The sequence below is a fragment of the Musca domestica genome, unplaced genomic scaffold (genome assembly GCF_030504385.1).
Source record: "Musca domestica strain aabys unplaced genomic scaffold, Musca_domestica.polishedcontigs.V.1.1 118, whole genome shotgun sequence".
In the NCBI taxonomy this organism is placed as follows: domain Eukaryota; kingdom Metazoa; phylum Arthropoda; class Insecta; order Diptera; family Muscidae; genus Musca; species Musca domestica.
In genome coordinates this window covers 1,886,179-1,902,214 of record NW_026712149.1, presented here as the reverse complement: position 1 = coordinate 1,902,214, position 16,036 = coordinate 1,886,179, and positions in this window count along the sequence as shown.

Genomic DNA, 16,036 nt, shown 5'->3' with positions numbered 1-16,036 from the left:
AGGAAAAATAGCATACTTTAAAATGGCCATAACTCTTTAAATATTGACATTTCAGGGTTTTTTGCTATTATTTGTGATCACTTTTTTAGATAGGAAGAATAGCATACTTTAAAATGGCCATAACTCCTTAAATATTGACATTTCGGGTTTTTACCTATTGTTTGTGACCACCTTTTAAAAGTGGAAAAATAGCATACTTTAAAATGGCCATAACTCCTTAAATATTGACATTTCGGGGTTTTTAGCTATTATTTGTGATCACTTTTTAGGCAGGAATAATTGTATATTTTAAAATGGTCATAACTCCTTAAATATACAGCTTTTGGCATTTTTAGCTTTTATTTGTGATCACTTTTTTAGGCATGAATTAATGAATAATTTAAAATGGCCATAACTCCTTAAATAGTGAGTTATTATTTGTGATCACTTTTTTTTAGGCATGAATTAATGCATATTTTAAAATGGCCATAACTCCTTAAATATTGAGTTTTCGGCGGTTTTAGCTATTATTTGTGATCACTTTTTAGACATGAGTAACTGCATATTTTAGTATGGCCATAACTCTTTAAATATTGAGTTTTCGGCGTTTTTAGCTATTATTTGTGATCACTTTTTTAGGCATGAATGGCCATAACTCCTTAAATATTGAGTTTTCGTCGTTTTTAGCTATTATTTGTGATCACTTTTTTGGCATGAATTAATGAATAATTTGAAATAGCCATAACTCCTTAAATATTGAGTTATTATTTGTGATCACTTTTTTGGCATGAGCAATTGCATATTTTAAAATGGCCATAATTCCTTAAATATAGAGTTTTTGGCGTTTTTCGCTATTAATTGTGATTACTTTTTTAAGCATGAATAATTGCATATTTTAAAATGGCCATAACTCCTTAAATATTGAGTTTTCGGCGTTTTTAGCTATTATTTGTGATCACTTTTTTAGGCATGAATTAATGAATATTTTAAAATGGCCATAACTCCTTAAATATTGAGTTTTCGTCGTTTTTAGCTATTATTTGTGATCACTTTTTTAAGCATGAATTAATGTATATTTTAAAATGGCCATAACTCCTTAAATATTGAGTTTTCGACGTTTTTAGCTAGGCATGAATAACTGCATATTTCATAATGCCCATAACTCCTTAAATATAGAGCTTTTGGCGTTTTTAGCTTTTATTTGTGATCACTTTTTTAGGCATGAATTAATGAATATTTTAAAATGGCCATAACTCCTTAAATATTGAGTTTTCGGCGTTTTTAGCTATTATTTGTGATCTCTTTTTTAGGCATGAATTAATGCATATTTTAAAATGGCCATAACTCCTTAAATATTGAGTTTTCGACGTTTTTAGCTAGGCATGAATAACTGCATATTTCATAATGCCCATTACTCCTTAAATATTGAGTTTTCGGCGTTTTTAGCTATTATTTGTGATCACTTTTTTAGGCATGAATTAATGAATATTTTAAAATGGCCATAACTCCTTAAATATTGAGTTTTCGGCGTTTTTAGCTATTATTTGTGATCACTTTTTTAAGCATGAATTAATGTATATTTTAAAATGGCCATAACTTCTTTAATATTGAGTATTCGTCGTTTTTAGCTATTATTCGTGATCATTTTTTTAGGCATGAATAATTGCATATTTTAAAATGGCCATAACTCCTTAAATATTGAATTTTCGGCGTTTTTAGCTATTATTTGTGGTCACTTCTTTAGGCATGAATTAATGCATATTTTAAAATGGCCATAACTCCTTAAATATTGAGTTTTCGACGTTTTTAGCTAGGCATGAATAACTGCATATTTCATAATGCCCATAACTCCTTAAATATAGAGCTTTTGGCGTTTTTAGCTTTTATTTGTGATCACTTTTTTAGGCATGAATAATTGCATATTTTAAAATGGCCATAACTCCTTAAATATTGAATTTTCGGCGTTTTTAGCTATTATTTGTGATCACTTCTATAGGCATGAATTAATGCATATTTTACAATGGCCGTAACTCCTTAAATATAGTGTTTTCGGCATTTTAGCTATTATTTGTGATCACTCTTTTATTCATGAATTAATGAATATTTTAAAATGGCCATAACTCCTTAAATATTGAGTTTTCGGCGTTTTTAGCTATTATTTGTGATCTCTTTTTTAGGCATGAATTAATGCATATTTTAAAATGGCCATAACTCCTTAAATATTGAGTTTTCGACGTTTTTAGCTAGGCATGAATAACTGCATATTTCATAATGCCCATAACTCCTTAAATATAGAGCTTTTGGCGTTTTTAGCTTTTATTTGTGATCATTTTTTTAGGCATGAATAATTGCATATTTTAAAATGGCCATAACTCCTTAAATATTGAATTTTCGGCGTTTTTAGCTATTATTTGTGATCACTTCTTTAGGCATGAATTAATGCATATTTTACAATGGCCGTAACTCCTTAAATATAGTGTTTTCGGCATTTTAGCTATTATTTGTGATCACTCTTTAATTCATGAATTAATTTAAAATGGCCATAACTCCTTAAATATTGAGTTTTCGGCGTTTTTAGCTATTATTTGTGATCTCTTTTTTAGGCATGAATTAATGCATATTTTACAATGGCCATAACTCCTTAAATATTGAGTTTTCGGCGTTTTTAGCTATTATTTGTGATCATTTTTTAGGCATGAATGATTGCATATTTTAAAATGGCCATAACTCCTTAAATATTGAGGTTTCGGCGTTTTTAGCTATTATTTGTGATCGCTCTTTTAGGCATGAATAATTGCATATTTTAAAATGGCCATAACTCCTTAAATATTGAGGTTTCGGCGTTTTTAGCTATTATTTGTGATCTCTTTTTAGGCATGAATTAATGCATATTTTAAAATGGCCATAACTCCTTAAATATTGAGTTTTCGACGTTTTTAGCTAGGCATGAATAACTGCATATTTCATAATGCCCATTACTCCTTAAATATTGAGTTTTCGGCGTTTTTAGCTATTATTTGTGATCACTTTTTTAGGCATGAATAAATGCATATTTTAAAATGGCCATAACTCCTTAAATATTGAGTTTTCGACGTTTTTAGCTAGGCATGAATAACTGCATATTTCATAATGCCCATAACTCCTTAAATATAGAGCTTTTGGCGTTTTTAGCTTTTATTTGTGATCACTTTTTTAGGCATGAATTAATGAATATTTTAAAATGGCCATAACTCCTTAAATATTGAGTTTTCGGCGTTTTTAGCTATTATTTGTGATCTCTTTTTTAGGCATGAATTAATGCATATTTTAAAATGGCCATAACTCCTTAAATATTGAGTTTTCGATGTTTTTAGCTAGGCATGAATAACTGCATATTTCATAATGCCCATAACTCCTTAAATATAGAGCTTTTGGCGTTTTTAGCTTTTATTTGTGATCACTTTTTTAGGCATGAATTAATGAATATTTTAAAATGGCCATAACTCCTTAAATATTGAGTTTTCGGCGTTTTCAGCTATTATTTGTGATCTCTTTTTTAGGCATGAATTAATGCATATTTTAAAATGGCCATAACTCCTTAAATATTGAGTTTTCGACGTTTTTAGCTAGGCATGAATAACTGCATATTTCATAATGCCCATTACTCCTTAAATATTGAGTTTTCGGCGTTTTTAGCTATTATTTGTGATCACTTTTTTAGGCATGAATTAATGAATATTTTAAAATGGCCATAACTCCTTAAATATTGAGTTTTCGGCGTTTTTAGCTATTATTTGTGATCACTTTTTTAAGCATGAATTAATGTATATTTTAAAATGGCCATAACTTCTTTAATATTGAGTATTCGTCGTTTTTAGCTATTATTCGTGATCATTTTTTTAGGCATGAATAATTGCATATTTTAAAATGGCCATAACTCCTTAAATATTGAATTTTCGGCGTTTTTAGCTATTATTTGTGGTCACTTCTTTAGGCATGAATTAATGCATATTTTAAAATGGCCATAACTCCTTAAATATTGAGTTTTCGACGTTTTTAGCTAGGCATGAATAACTGCATATTTCATAATGCCCATAACTCCTTAAATATAGAGCTTTTGGCGTTTTTAGCTTTTATTTGTGATCACTTTTTTAGGCATGAATAATTGCATATTTTAAAATGGCCATAACTCCTTAAATATTGAATTTTCGGCGTTTTTAGCTATTATTTGTGATCACTTCTATAGGCATGAATTAATGCATATTTTACAATGGCCGTAACTCCTTAAATATAGTGTTTTCGGCATTTTAGCTATTATTTGTGATCACTCTTTTATTCATGAATTAATGAATATTTTAAAATGGCCATAACTCCTTAAATATTGAGTTTTCGGCGTTTTTAGCTATTATTTGTGATCTCTTTTTTAGGCATGAATTAATGCATATTTTAAAATGGCCATAACTCCTTAAATATTGAGTTTTCGACGTTTTTAGCTAGGCATGAATAACTGCATATTTCATAATGCCCATAACTCCTTAAATATAGAGCTTTTGGCGTTTTTAGCTTTTATTTGTGATCATTTTTTTAGGCATGAATAATTGCATATTTTAAAATGGCCATAACTCCTTAAATATTGAATTTTCGGCGTTTTTAGCTATTATTTGTGATCACTTCTTTAGGCATGAATTAATGCATATTTTACAATGGCCGTAACTCCTTAAATATAGTGTTTTCGGCATTTTAGCTATTATTTGTGATCACTCTTTTATTCATGAATTAATTTAAAATGGCCATAACTCCTTAACTATTGAGTTTTCGGCGTTTTTAGCTATTATTTGTGATCTCTTTTTTAGGCATGAATTAATGCATATTTTACAATGGCCATAACTCCTTAAATATTGAGTTTTCGGCGTTTTTAGCTATTATTTGTGATCATTTTTTAGGCATGAATGATTGCATATTTTAAAATGGCCATAACTCCTTAAATATTGAGGTTTCGGCGTTTTTAGCTATTATTTGTGATCGCTCTTTTAGGCATGAATAATTGCATATTTTAAAATGGCCATAACTCCTTAAATATTGAGGTTTCGGCGTTTTTAGCTATTATTTGTGATCTCTTTTTTAGGCATGAATTAATGCATATTTTAAAATGGCCATAACTCCTTAAATATTGAGTTTTCGACGTTTTTAGCTAGGCATGAATAACTGCATATTTCATAATGCCCATAACTCCTTAAATATAGAGCTTTTGGCGTTTTTAGCTTTTATTTGTGATCACTTTTTTAGGCATGAATTAATGAATATTTTAAAATGGCCATAACTCCTTAAATATTGAGTTTTCGGCGTTTTTAGCTATTATTTGTGATCTCTTTTTTAGGCATGAATTAATGCATATTTTAAAATGGCCATAACTCCTTAAATATTGAGTTTTCGACGTTTTTAGCTAGGCATGAATAACTGCATATTTCATAATGCCCATTACTCCTTAAATATTGAGTTTTCGGCGTTTTTAGCTATTATTTGTGATCACTTTTTTAGGCATGAATTAATGAATATTTTAAAATGGCCATAACTCCTTAAATATTGAGTTTTCGGCGTTTTTAGCTATTATTTGTGATCACTTTTTTAAGCATGAATTAATGTATATTTTAAAATGGCCATAACTCCTTAAATATTGAGTTTTCGGCGTTTTAGCTATTATTTGCGATCACTTTTTTAGGCATGAATAACTGCATATTTTAGAATGGCCATAACTACTTAAATATTGAGTTTTCGGCGTTTTTAGCTATTATTTGTGATCATTTTTTTAGGCATGAATAATTGCATATTTTAAAATGGCCATAACTCCTTAAATATTGAGTTTTCGGCGTTTTAGCTATTATTTGTGTTCACTTTTTTAGGCACGAATTAATAAATATTTTAAAATGGCCATAACTCCTTAAATATAGAGTTTTCGGCATTTTAGCTATTATTTGTGATCACTCTTTTATTCATGAATTAATGAATATTTTAAAATGGCCATAACTCCTTAAATATTGAGTTTTCGGCGTTTTTAGCTATTATTTGTGATCTCTTTTTTAAGCATGAATTAATGCATATTTTAAAATGGCCATAACTCCTTAAATATTGAATTTTCGGCGTTTTTAGCTATTATTTGTGATCACTTCTTTAGGCATGAATTAATGCATATTTTACAATGGCCATAACACCTTAAATATTGAGTTTTCGGCGTTTTTAGCGATTATTTGTGATCACTTTTTTAGGCATGAATTAATGAATATTTTAAAATGGCCATAACTCCTTAAATATTGAGTTTGCGGCGTTTTTAGCTATTATTTGTGATTACTTTTTTAGGCATGAATTAATGCATATTTTGAAATGGCCATAACTCCTTAAATATTGAGTTTTCGGCGTTTTTAGCTATTATGGCCATGCAAAAGTTGTAGACACAATTAGAAATAATGTTGGTGTTCGTTGGTGTTGTGTGCAATGTAGAAAACTCTCTGCAGACTTTTATAATTTTGTAAAGCATTTGCAGTCGGAATTGACATCGATGAAAAAAGATTTTTCCTCACTATCACTCTGATTCGAGAATTTCTTTACATTGTTTGAGAAATACCAAGAATTAGATGAGTTTGTGTCGTCACCGTCAGTTTCTGGCCAGAAACGCAAAAGGGCTGCGAAAAAGGCACCAACTAAGGGAATGCCTAGTCGCAAAGCAATAGTTTCTGTGGAGAACACCGTTCCACAACCGGTTTCAGTTAATATCACTGAAACAACTGAGACTGAACGTGAACAGTCGTATGCCAGTGTTGTTACACACCCAGTTCCGGTAGATAACAGCGGTATAGGTAAAGGGGTAAATAATCCTGAAGTTATGAGTATTGATAGTGAGGTTTCTAAAAAAAACCTCACAATCTACTCGTAACATACAGGAATTATCACTTCCTTCACTTATCACCAGTGATCGTCCCGAGACTGCTACTGGCAAAACTCAACATGTCCAAAGATCATTATCTATGGCTCCCGCCATGAAAATGATGTTTGCAACAAGGTTTGCGCCAGAAACAACGGCCGACGACATAATCTATTATATAAAATCAAAAATTGAGGGAGATAACTTTTTGAGATGTTATAAGCTCCGATCTGCATTTTCTGAAAGTAGATCTACTTTCAAAATCGTTGTGCCTGAAAATATTTTTGTACAGTTGATTTTAAAATAATTTTGGCCTGCTAGGGCATTTATTAAAGAATTTGTGGAGAGATCAGATAATTTAGCTTATTTGCCTCTTAGACCAGATTCGGTGCCAAAAAACTAAATGACTCATTTTCTATTTGCTATCAGAATGTAAGGGGCTTAATACAAAATTAACCAGTTTATATACTGATAGCATTGGTTTCAATTATAATGTATTGGTTTTCTCCGAAACTTGGTTAAAAACATCTACATTAAATAGTGAAATTTTATGTTCAAAATATCAAATATTTAGAAAAGATCGTGTTTGTAAAAAAGGTGGTGGCGTCCTTATTGCAGTTGATACCAAATATACCACTAATTTAATTGATCTAAATGATTTTCTTGATATAGAATTTGTTGGTGTTTCCATTGAATTGGGCATATCTAAATTGTTTGTAACTTGCTCTTATATTCCGCCTTCATCTTCACTTGACATTTATAATCAGCATTTATCAGCAATAAATTTAATCACTGAAAAAATGAAAGATTCCGATCGCATTCTGATCCTTGGTGATTTTAATATGCCCTCCATTAAGTGGCTTCCAATGCCAGATCCTGAAGCTTTAATTCCTTTGCCATCCGAAATGAACAGTTCCCAGTGCACATTTGATGTTATAAATAGTTTGTGTGACTTAGATCTTTATCAAATAAACAATGTGAAAAATTCCCTCGGCAAAATTCTTGATTTGGCGTTGTAAATATAAATTAATACCCTCATTTCCTCCTTAAATTGGGCTTCTGCGTGCCTGTGTAACAGCCATAAAGATTTAGAATATGTAATTGATAAATTTTATGATATTTTAATTAGATTTAAACTGGAATGTGTTCCAACCACTAGAGTTAAAAATTCAAATAAATATCCATGGATAACCTCTGAGTTATCAAGTTTAAAAAACTCTAAAAATAAGCTTTTTCGTAAATATAAAAAATCAGGCTTAACAATAGACTACACTAATTACTCTGTTGCTAGATCTAAATATACTTTAGAGTCTCGTAGATTGTATAATCTTTACCTAGACAAGATTAAAAATAATTTTAAATCCAATCCTAAATATTTTTATGATTTTGTTAATCTAAAACGAAAAGTTTCCTCAAAGCCCTCAGTATTGAAATATAACATTGAAGAATTTGTCACAGGCACAGATATTGCTGAATGTTTCGCAGATTTTTTTGCCACAACCTATTCCAGTACATCTTGCCAAATTAAAGATTCGTATCCTTATAAGTTATCACAGGCTGATCAAATTTGTATGCCTTTTCTACAACGTCAGGATGTGTCCAATAGTCTGCGTTGTTTAAAATCGATTAAATGTCCAGGACCGGATGGCACACCTAATATAATTCTTAAATATTGTTCAGAATCATTAGCACTTCCGTTAACTACATTGTTTAATTATTCACTTAAATTTGGTCACTTTCCTACTTTCTGGAAAAAATCTTATATTATCAGGCATGTCACAGAAATTAATTCCGTTCGGAAGTGGAATTAATTCCGTATTTAGCATCTCCAGAAAACGAAAAACGATTTTTTTTTTTTTGGAAATGGAACCACTTTTGATTTTGAAAGTAGAATTACTTTTATTTGAGAACTTGTCACTTTTAAATACTCTGAAATTGCTTTAAAGTAATAAAAATATTGTTTTTAATAATAAATTCACATAAAAATTCACATTTTTGGGCTTTTTATTTCAAAATTTTATAATTTTTAGTTATCAATAGATATTTAGCTATAACATGTTTTTTCTTTAAAACAACCACCGTTTTCTTTAATAATTTGAAGGAATTTTACAATCTGGCACTACGAATGATATACTAAAGCAAAAGTAGAAAAAAGAAAATCAAACCAAAAGTTGTCAAAGCATACAAAATGTAAGAATTTTAAAATGAATAAATTTGGAAATGTTAATTAATTATTTGGTCATTTAGGGGAAAACACAGAAGTTCGGAGCAGGAAATTTTTTTTATAGATTTTATGGAGAGCCACCAGGACCTAGCCATAGGATATGTGAAAGGTGATAGAGTTGTTGCTGAAGCATATTGGGCACAACTTACCGAAAAACTTGGATTTAAAGAAATAAGATTACTTTAAAATGCAACATATTTTTCAAGATTCTCTTTTACGTTGGTTTTGTTTTGATTATAACAATGTTGCCATATTTCAACTAAGAAAAGCGATTCGTTCCAGTTTTCGGAATTCATAAAATCGATCGGAATCTAGAGAAGCCAAAACAAAAACGATCGAAATGCAATTACGGAATTGAAATCATTCCGATCGGAATCTGTGACATGCCTGTATACCTTTACATAAGTCTGGTAGTCTTACTAATGTGTCAAATTATAGAAGAATTGCAAAATTAAGTGCCATAACAAAATTGTTTGAAAAATTAATTACTGCAGTAATTTCACAGAAAATTCAATCTATATTGAGTCCATATCAGCATGGTTTTCGTAGTGGTCTTTCCACTACAACAAATCTTATACAATTTACGTCAACAGTAATAAAAAGATTTGTTCAGCGTAAACAAACTGATACAATTTATACTGATTTTAGTAAAGCTTTTGATAGGGTTAACCATGAACTCCTAATATATAAATTAAATTATATGGGCTTCAACACAAACTTAGTCAAATGGATATCATCTTAAAAGATAGATCACAACTAGTTTTGTTTGAAGGGTGTCTATCCAAAACGATTAACGTTCCATCGGGTGTTCCGCAAGGAAGTCACCTTGGACCGGTCCTCTTTCTTTTATTTATCAACGATTTACCTAATTCCACAAATTAATCGAAATTGTTAATGTACGCAGATGATGTTAAATTATTCATTTCCCATAATTGTGATAAACGAGCTAGTTTACTTCAAAACGATTTAGATAGCTTTTTTAAATGGTGCAGGTTAAATTGTATGGAGTTAAATTTAAGCAAATGTAAGCGTATGTGCTTCTCCAGATCTTCTTCTCTGATATTACAATATAATATTGACGGTATTGATAGATTCATTTGTCGATCTAGGCCTCTTGATGGATCCAAAATTAAATTTTAATAGCCATGTAATAACAATGGTAAATAAAGCAAATGGTGTTTTAGGTTTTGTTAAACGGTGGGCCAAAGAATTTTCTGATCCATATATAACAAAACAGTTATTTACGTCTCTTGTTGACCTATATTGGAATATGGTTCTGTTGTATGGGATCCTCAATATGCAATATATTCAGATAAAATATAATCCGTGCAAAAACAATTTCTGCTATTTGCCTTACGAGGTTTACATTGGAATAGTGATTTTGTTTTGCCTTCTTATGCTAGCAGGCTAAAATTAATTAGATTGCCTTCACTTAAAAGCAGACGTATTATATTGAACTCCATGTTTGTACTAAAAATATTAAATGGTAATATACCTTCAGATTTCCTAATCTCATCTATTAGAATAAATGTTCCGTTTAGATCTAGTAGATAGTACCAATTATTATATACTGATTTTCACCGCACGAATTATTCAATGGGCGAACCTCTTAGTAAAATGTGTGTTGACTTTAATTCTGTGTATTGTAATGTAGATTTTTGTATGAGTTTAGAAGTTATTAAATCTCGATTAATTTTATTTTTAAACAATTAACATACATGTTTTATTATTTGACAAACTAGCTGATGAATTAGATTCTGTAGCTGGTTTTCAATTTCCTTCTGAATTCCCATTATGATGCGGATCATGATGTGTACGCGATCCCTCCGTAAAGGGAGGTCGCCCCCTCGGTCGGCAGGGGTGGGAATGTGAGGCGTGGGAACGTTCGATAAAAAAAAATATATATATTTGTGATAACTTTTTTATATAATTGCATATTTTAAAATGGCCATAACTCCTTAAATATTGAGTTTTCGGCGTTTTTAGCTATTATTTGCGATCACTTTTGTAGACACGAATTAATGCATATTTTACAATGGCCATAACTTCTTAAATATTGAATTTTCGGCGTTTTTAGCTATTATTGTGATTACTTTTTTGGTATTTGTTGGTCATAATTGGTTCCAGCTTCGGTGGCGAAACATTGCATGCATGGGTCCATGATTTGATATAGCACCCATATAAAGGTACCTCCCGATATTCGGTATTTTGATGGTTTTCGCCACATTTTTTCACTGATTTGTCTAAAAATTGGTATTTGTGGGCCATAATGGGTCCTAGTTCGTGTGGCGAAACATTGTAATTATAGGTCCACGTATTGGTGTAGCCCCCATATTACGGTACCTCCCCATAATCGGCATTTTAATGGTTTTTGCCACATTTCTTCTAATGTTTATTTTACCCTAAGGTGGAGGGTATTAAAAGTTTGGCCCGGCCGAACTTAATGGTTTTTTACTTGTTTGTGATCACTTTTTAGGCACGAATTAATGCATATTTTAAAATGACCATAACTTCTTAAATATTGAATTTTCGGCGTTTTAGCTATTATTTGTGATCACTTCTTTAGGCATGAATTAATGCATATTTTACAATGGCCATAACTTCTTAAATATTGCATTTTCGGCGTTTTTAGTTATTATTTGTGATCACGTGATCAGCATGAATAATTGCATATTTTAAAATGGCCATAACTCCTTAAATATTGAGTTTTCGGCGGTTTTAGCTATTATTTGCGATCACTTTTATAAGCATGAATAATTGCATATTTTAAAATGGCCATTACTCCTTAAATATTGAGTTTTCGGCGTTTTTAGCTATTATTTGTGATCACTTTTTTTAGGGATGAATAATTGCATGATTTAAAATGTCCATTACTACTTAAACATAGAGTTTTCGGCGTTTTTAACTATTATTTGTGATCACTTTTTTAGGCATGAATAATTGCATATTTTAAAATGGCCATAACTCCTTAAATATTGAGTTTTCGGCGTTTTTAGCTATTATTTGTGATCACTTTTTTAGGCATAAATAATTGCATATTTTAAAATGGTCATAACTCCATAAATATTGAGTTTTCGGCGTTATTAACTATTATTTGTGATCACTTTTTTAGACACGAATTAATGCATATTTTAAAATGGCCATAACTCCTTACATATTGATTTTCGGCGTTTTTAGCTATTATTTGTGATCACTTTTTTAGGCATGAATAATTGCATATTTTTAACTTTTTAAATATTGAGTTTCCGGCGTTTTTACCTATTATTTGTGATCACTTTTTTAGGCATGAATAAATGCATATTTTAAAATAGCCATAACTCCTTAAATATTGAGTTTTCGGCGTTTTTAGCTATTATTTGTGAATAATTTCATATTTAAAATGGCCATAACTTCTTAAATATTGAGGTTTCGGCGTTTTTAGCTATTACTTGTGATCACTTTTTTAGGCATGAATAATTGCATATTTTAAAATGGCCATAACTCGTTAAATATTGAGTTTAAGGCGTTTTAAGCTATTATTTGTAATCACTTTTTTAGGTATGATTTAATGCATATTTTAAAATGGCCATAACTCCTTAATTATTGAATTTTCAGCGTTTTTAGCTATTATTTGTGATCACTTTTTAGGCATGAATGATTGCATATTTTAAAATGGCCATTACTCCTTAAATATTGAGTTTTCGGCGTTTTTTAGCTATTATTTGTGATCACTTTTTTTAGGGATGAATAATTGCATGATTTAAAGTGTCCATTACTACTTAAACACTGAGTTTTCGGCGTTTTTAACTATTATTTGTGATCACTTTTTTAGGCATGAATAATTGCATATTTTAAAATGGCCATAACTCCTCAAATATTGAGTTTTCGGCGTTTTTAGCTATTATTTGTGATCACTTCTTTAGGCATGAATTAATGCATATTTTAAAATGGCCATAACTTCTTAAATATTGAGGTTTCGGCGTTTTTAGCTATTACTTGTGATCACTTTTTTAGGCATGAATAATTGCATATTTTAAAATGGCCATAACTCGTTAAATATTGAGTTTAAGGCGTTTTAAGCTATTATTTGTGATCACTTTTTTAGGCACGATTTAATGCATATTTTAAAATGGCCATAACTCCTTAAATATTGAGTTTTCAGCGTTTTTAGCTATTATTTGTTATCACTTCTTTAGGCATGAATTAATGCATATTTTACAATGGCCATAACTCCTTAAATATTGAGTTTTCGGCGTTTTTAGCTATTATTTGTGATCATTTTTTAGGCATGAATGATTGCATATTTTAAAATGGCCATAACTTCTTAAATATTGAGGTTTCGGCGTTTTTAGCTATTATTTGTGATCACTCTTTTTAGGGATGAATAATTGCATGTTTTAAAATGGCCATAACTTATTAAATATTGAGGTTTCGGCGTTTTTAAAAATAGCCATAACTCCTTAAATATTGAGTTTTCGGCGTTTTTAGCTATTATTTGTGAATAATTTCATATTTTAAATTTGCCATAACTTCTTAAATATTGAGGTTTCGGCGTTTTTAGCTATTACTTGTGATCACTTTTTTAGGCATGAATAATTGCATATTTTAAAATGGCCATAACTCGTTAAATATTGAGTTTAAGGCGTTTTAAGCTATTATTTGTGATCACTTTTTTAGGCAAGATTTAATGCATATTTTAAAATGGCCATAACTCCTTAAATATTGAGTTTTCAGCGTTTTTAGCTATTATTTGTGATCACTTCTTTAGGCATGAATTAATGCATATTTTACAATGGCCATAACTCCTTAAATATTGAGTTTTCGGCGTTTTTAGCTATTATTTGTGATCATTTTTTAGGCATGAATGATTGCATATTTTAAAATGGCCATAACTCCTTAAATATTGAGGTTTCGGCGTTTTTAGCTATTATTTGTGATCGCTCTTTTAGGCATGAATAATTGCATATTTTAAAATGGCCATAACTCCTTAAATATTGAGGTTTCGGCGTTTTTAGCTATTACTTGTGATTGCATATTTTAAAATGGTCATAACTCCATAAATATTGAGTTTTCGGCGTTTTAAGCTATTATTTCTGATCACTTTTTTAGGCACGAAAAATTGCATATTTTAAATTGGTCATAACTCCTAAAATATTGAGTTTACGGCATTTTTAGCTATTATTTGTGATCACTTTTTTAAACATGAATAATTGCATATTTTAAAATGACCATAACTCCTTAAATGTTGAGTTTTCGGCGTTTTTAGCTATTATTTGTGAGCACTTTTTTTTGGCATGAATAATTGCATACTTAAAAATGGCCATAACTTCTTAAATATTGAGTTTTCAACGTTTTTAGCTATTATTTGTGATCATTTTTTTAGGCATTTATATTTGTATATTTTAAAATGGCCATAACTCCTTAAATGTTGAGTTTTCGGCGTTTTTAGCTATTATTTGTGATCACATTTTTAGGCATTTATAATTGCATATTTTAAAATGGCCATAACTCCTTAAATGCTGAGTTTTCGGCGTTTTTAGCTATTATTTGTGATCACTTTTTTAGACATGAATTAATGCATATTTTAAAATGGCCGTAACTCCTTAAATGTTGAGTTTTCGTCGTTTTTAGCTATTATTTGTGATCACTTTTTTTGGCATAAATAATTGCATATTTTAAAGGGGCCATAACTCCTTAAATATTGAGTTTTCAGCGTTTTTAGCTATTATTTATGATCACGTTTTTAGGCATGAATAATTTACAAATGACGAATATCTGTCCAAAATATCTGTAAAGTTTGACTAAAAGAATGAGAAATGACACTGCACCGAACGCATTTCTTAATCTCGAATAGATCAACTCGATTTATCTTGGCTGAGCCAGTCTGGCCCATGGTACCAAAGAGGGCTAGAAGCTAACTCTGCAGGGATTACACCTCGACTTCACCACTTGAATACTACCGACCCTATTGGCAACAAATGTAAATGCACGAACACATTTTGAACTGGCACTTCAACTCGAATATACACTATTTTAGGCATCAGAAAACACTTGTAGTTCCGCCGAACATTGGGGTGTATATTGGATCCAACGAGGAATTTGTATTCGATTGACTTCATGGTATGATTCAACAAATTTACGCCATTCCGAATAAGTAGTTTCTTCGAGGGGGTCGTCCCAAGCGATTTGATCTAACCAGACCTTTTGGCTAATAATTTTTGCCGTGAAAATAACTGGCCCTAACCAGCCGACAGATCAAACAACTTCGCTATTGCCGAAAGAACTTCACTCTTTGTATAACTCAATTTTTTCTCCATAGGCTTGACATCAAAATAAAACGAAAAGGTTTAGAACTACTAACTTCCACAAATGACAACAATTGGGCATCTACCAAATGTTCTGGGGGGAAACAGTTCAAAATATTTTTGTCAGTTGCTGTTCAAACTTCGCCGAGGAAAGTGCCAAAATAAGTAGGTCCCTAGCAGTCACCGCAGTCTCAAGTTCATGAGCTTCTGCCAATACATCATCCACATAGCAGATCGTACGTAATTTTAACCTCTGGTTTTTTCAAAAGAAATGCTTCATTCCGAATGAACTGCTTAAGGACTACGGGGCTATACGAAGACCTGGACCTGCATAGACATTTTTCTGTCACAGACTGTAGTTCCCATTACGAACTCTAAATACGTAATTTGAAACAATTCCGGTGAATAATGGCGCTAAAATTATCAAAATACCGAATTTTGGGAGGCACCGTTATATGGGGGCTATACGAAGACGTGGACCTGCATAGACATTTTTCTGTCATAGGCTGTAGTATCTTTTTCGAACTTCCCATACCAAAGTTGAAACAATTCCGGTGAATAATGTCGCTAAAATCATCAAAATACCGAATATCGGGCGGTGCCGTTATATGGGGGCTACATGGTCCATTATGCCGTTATATGGGGGCTACATGG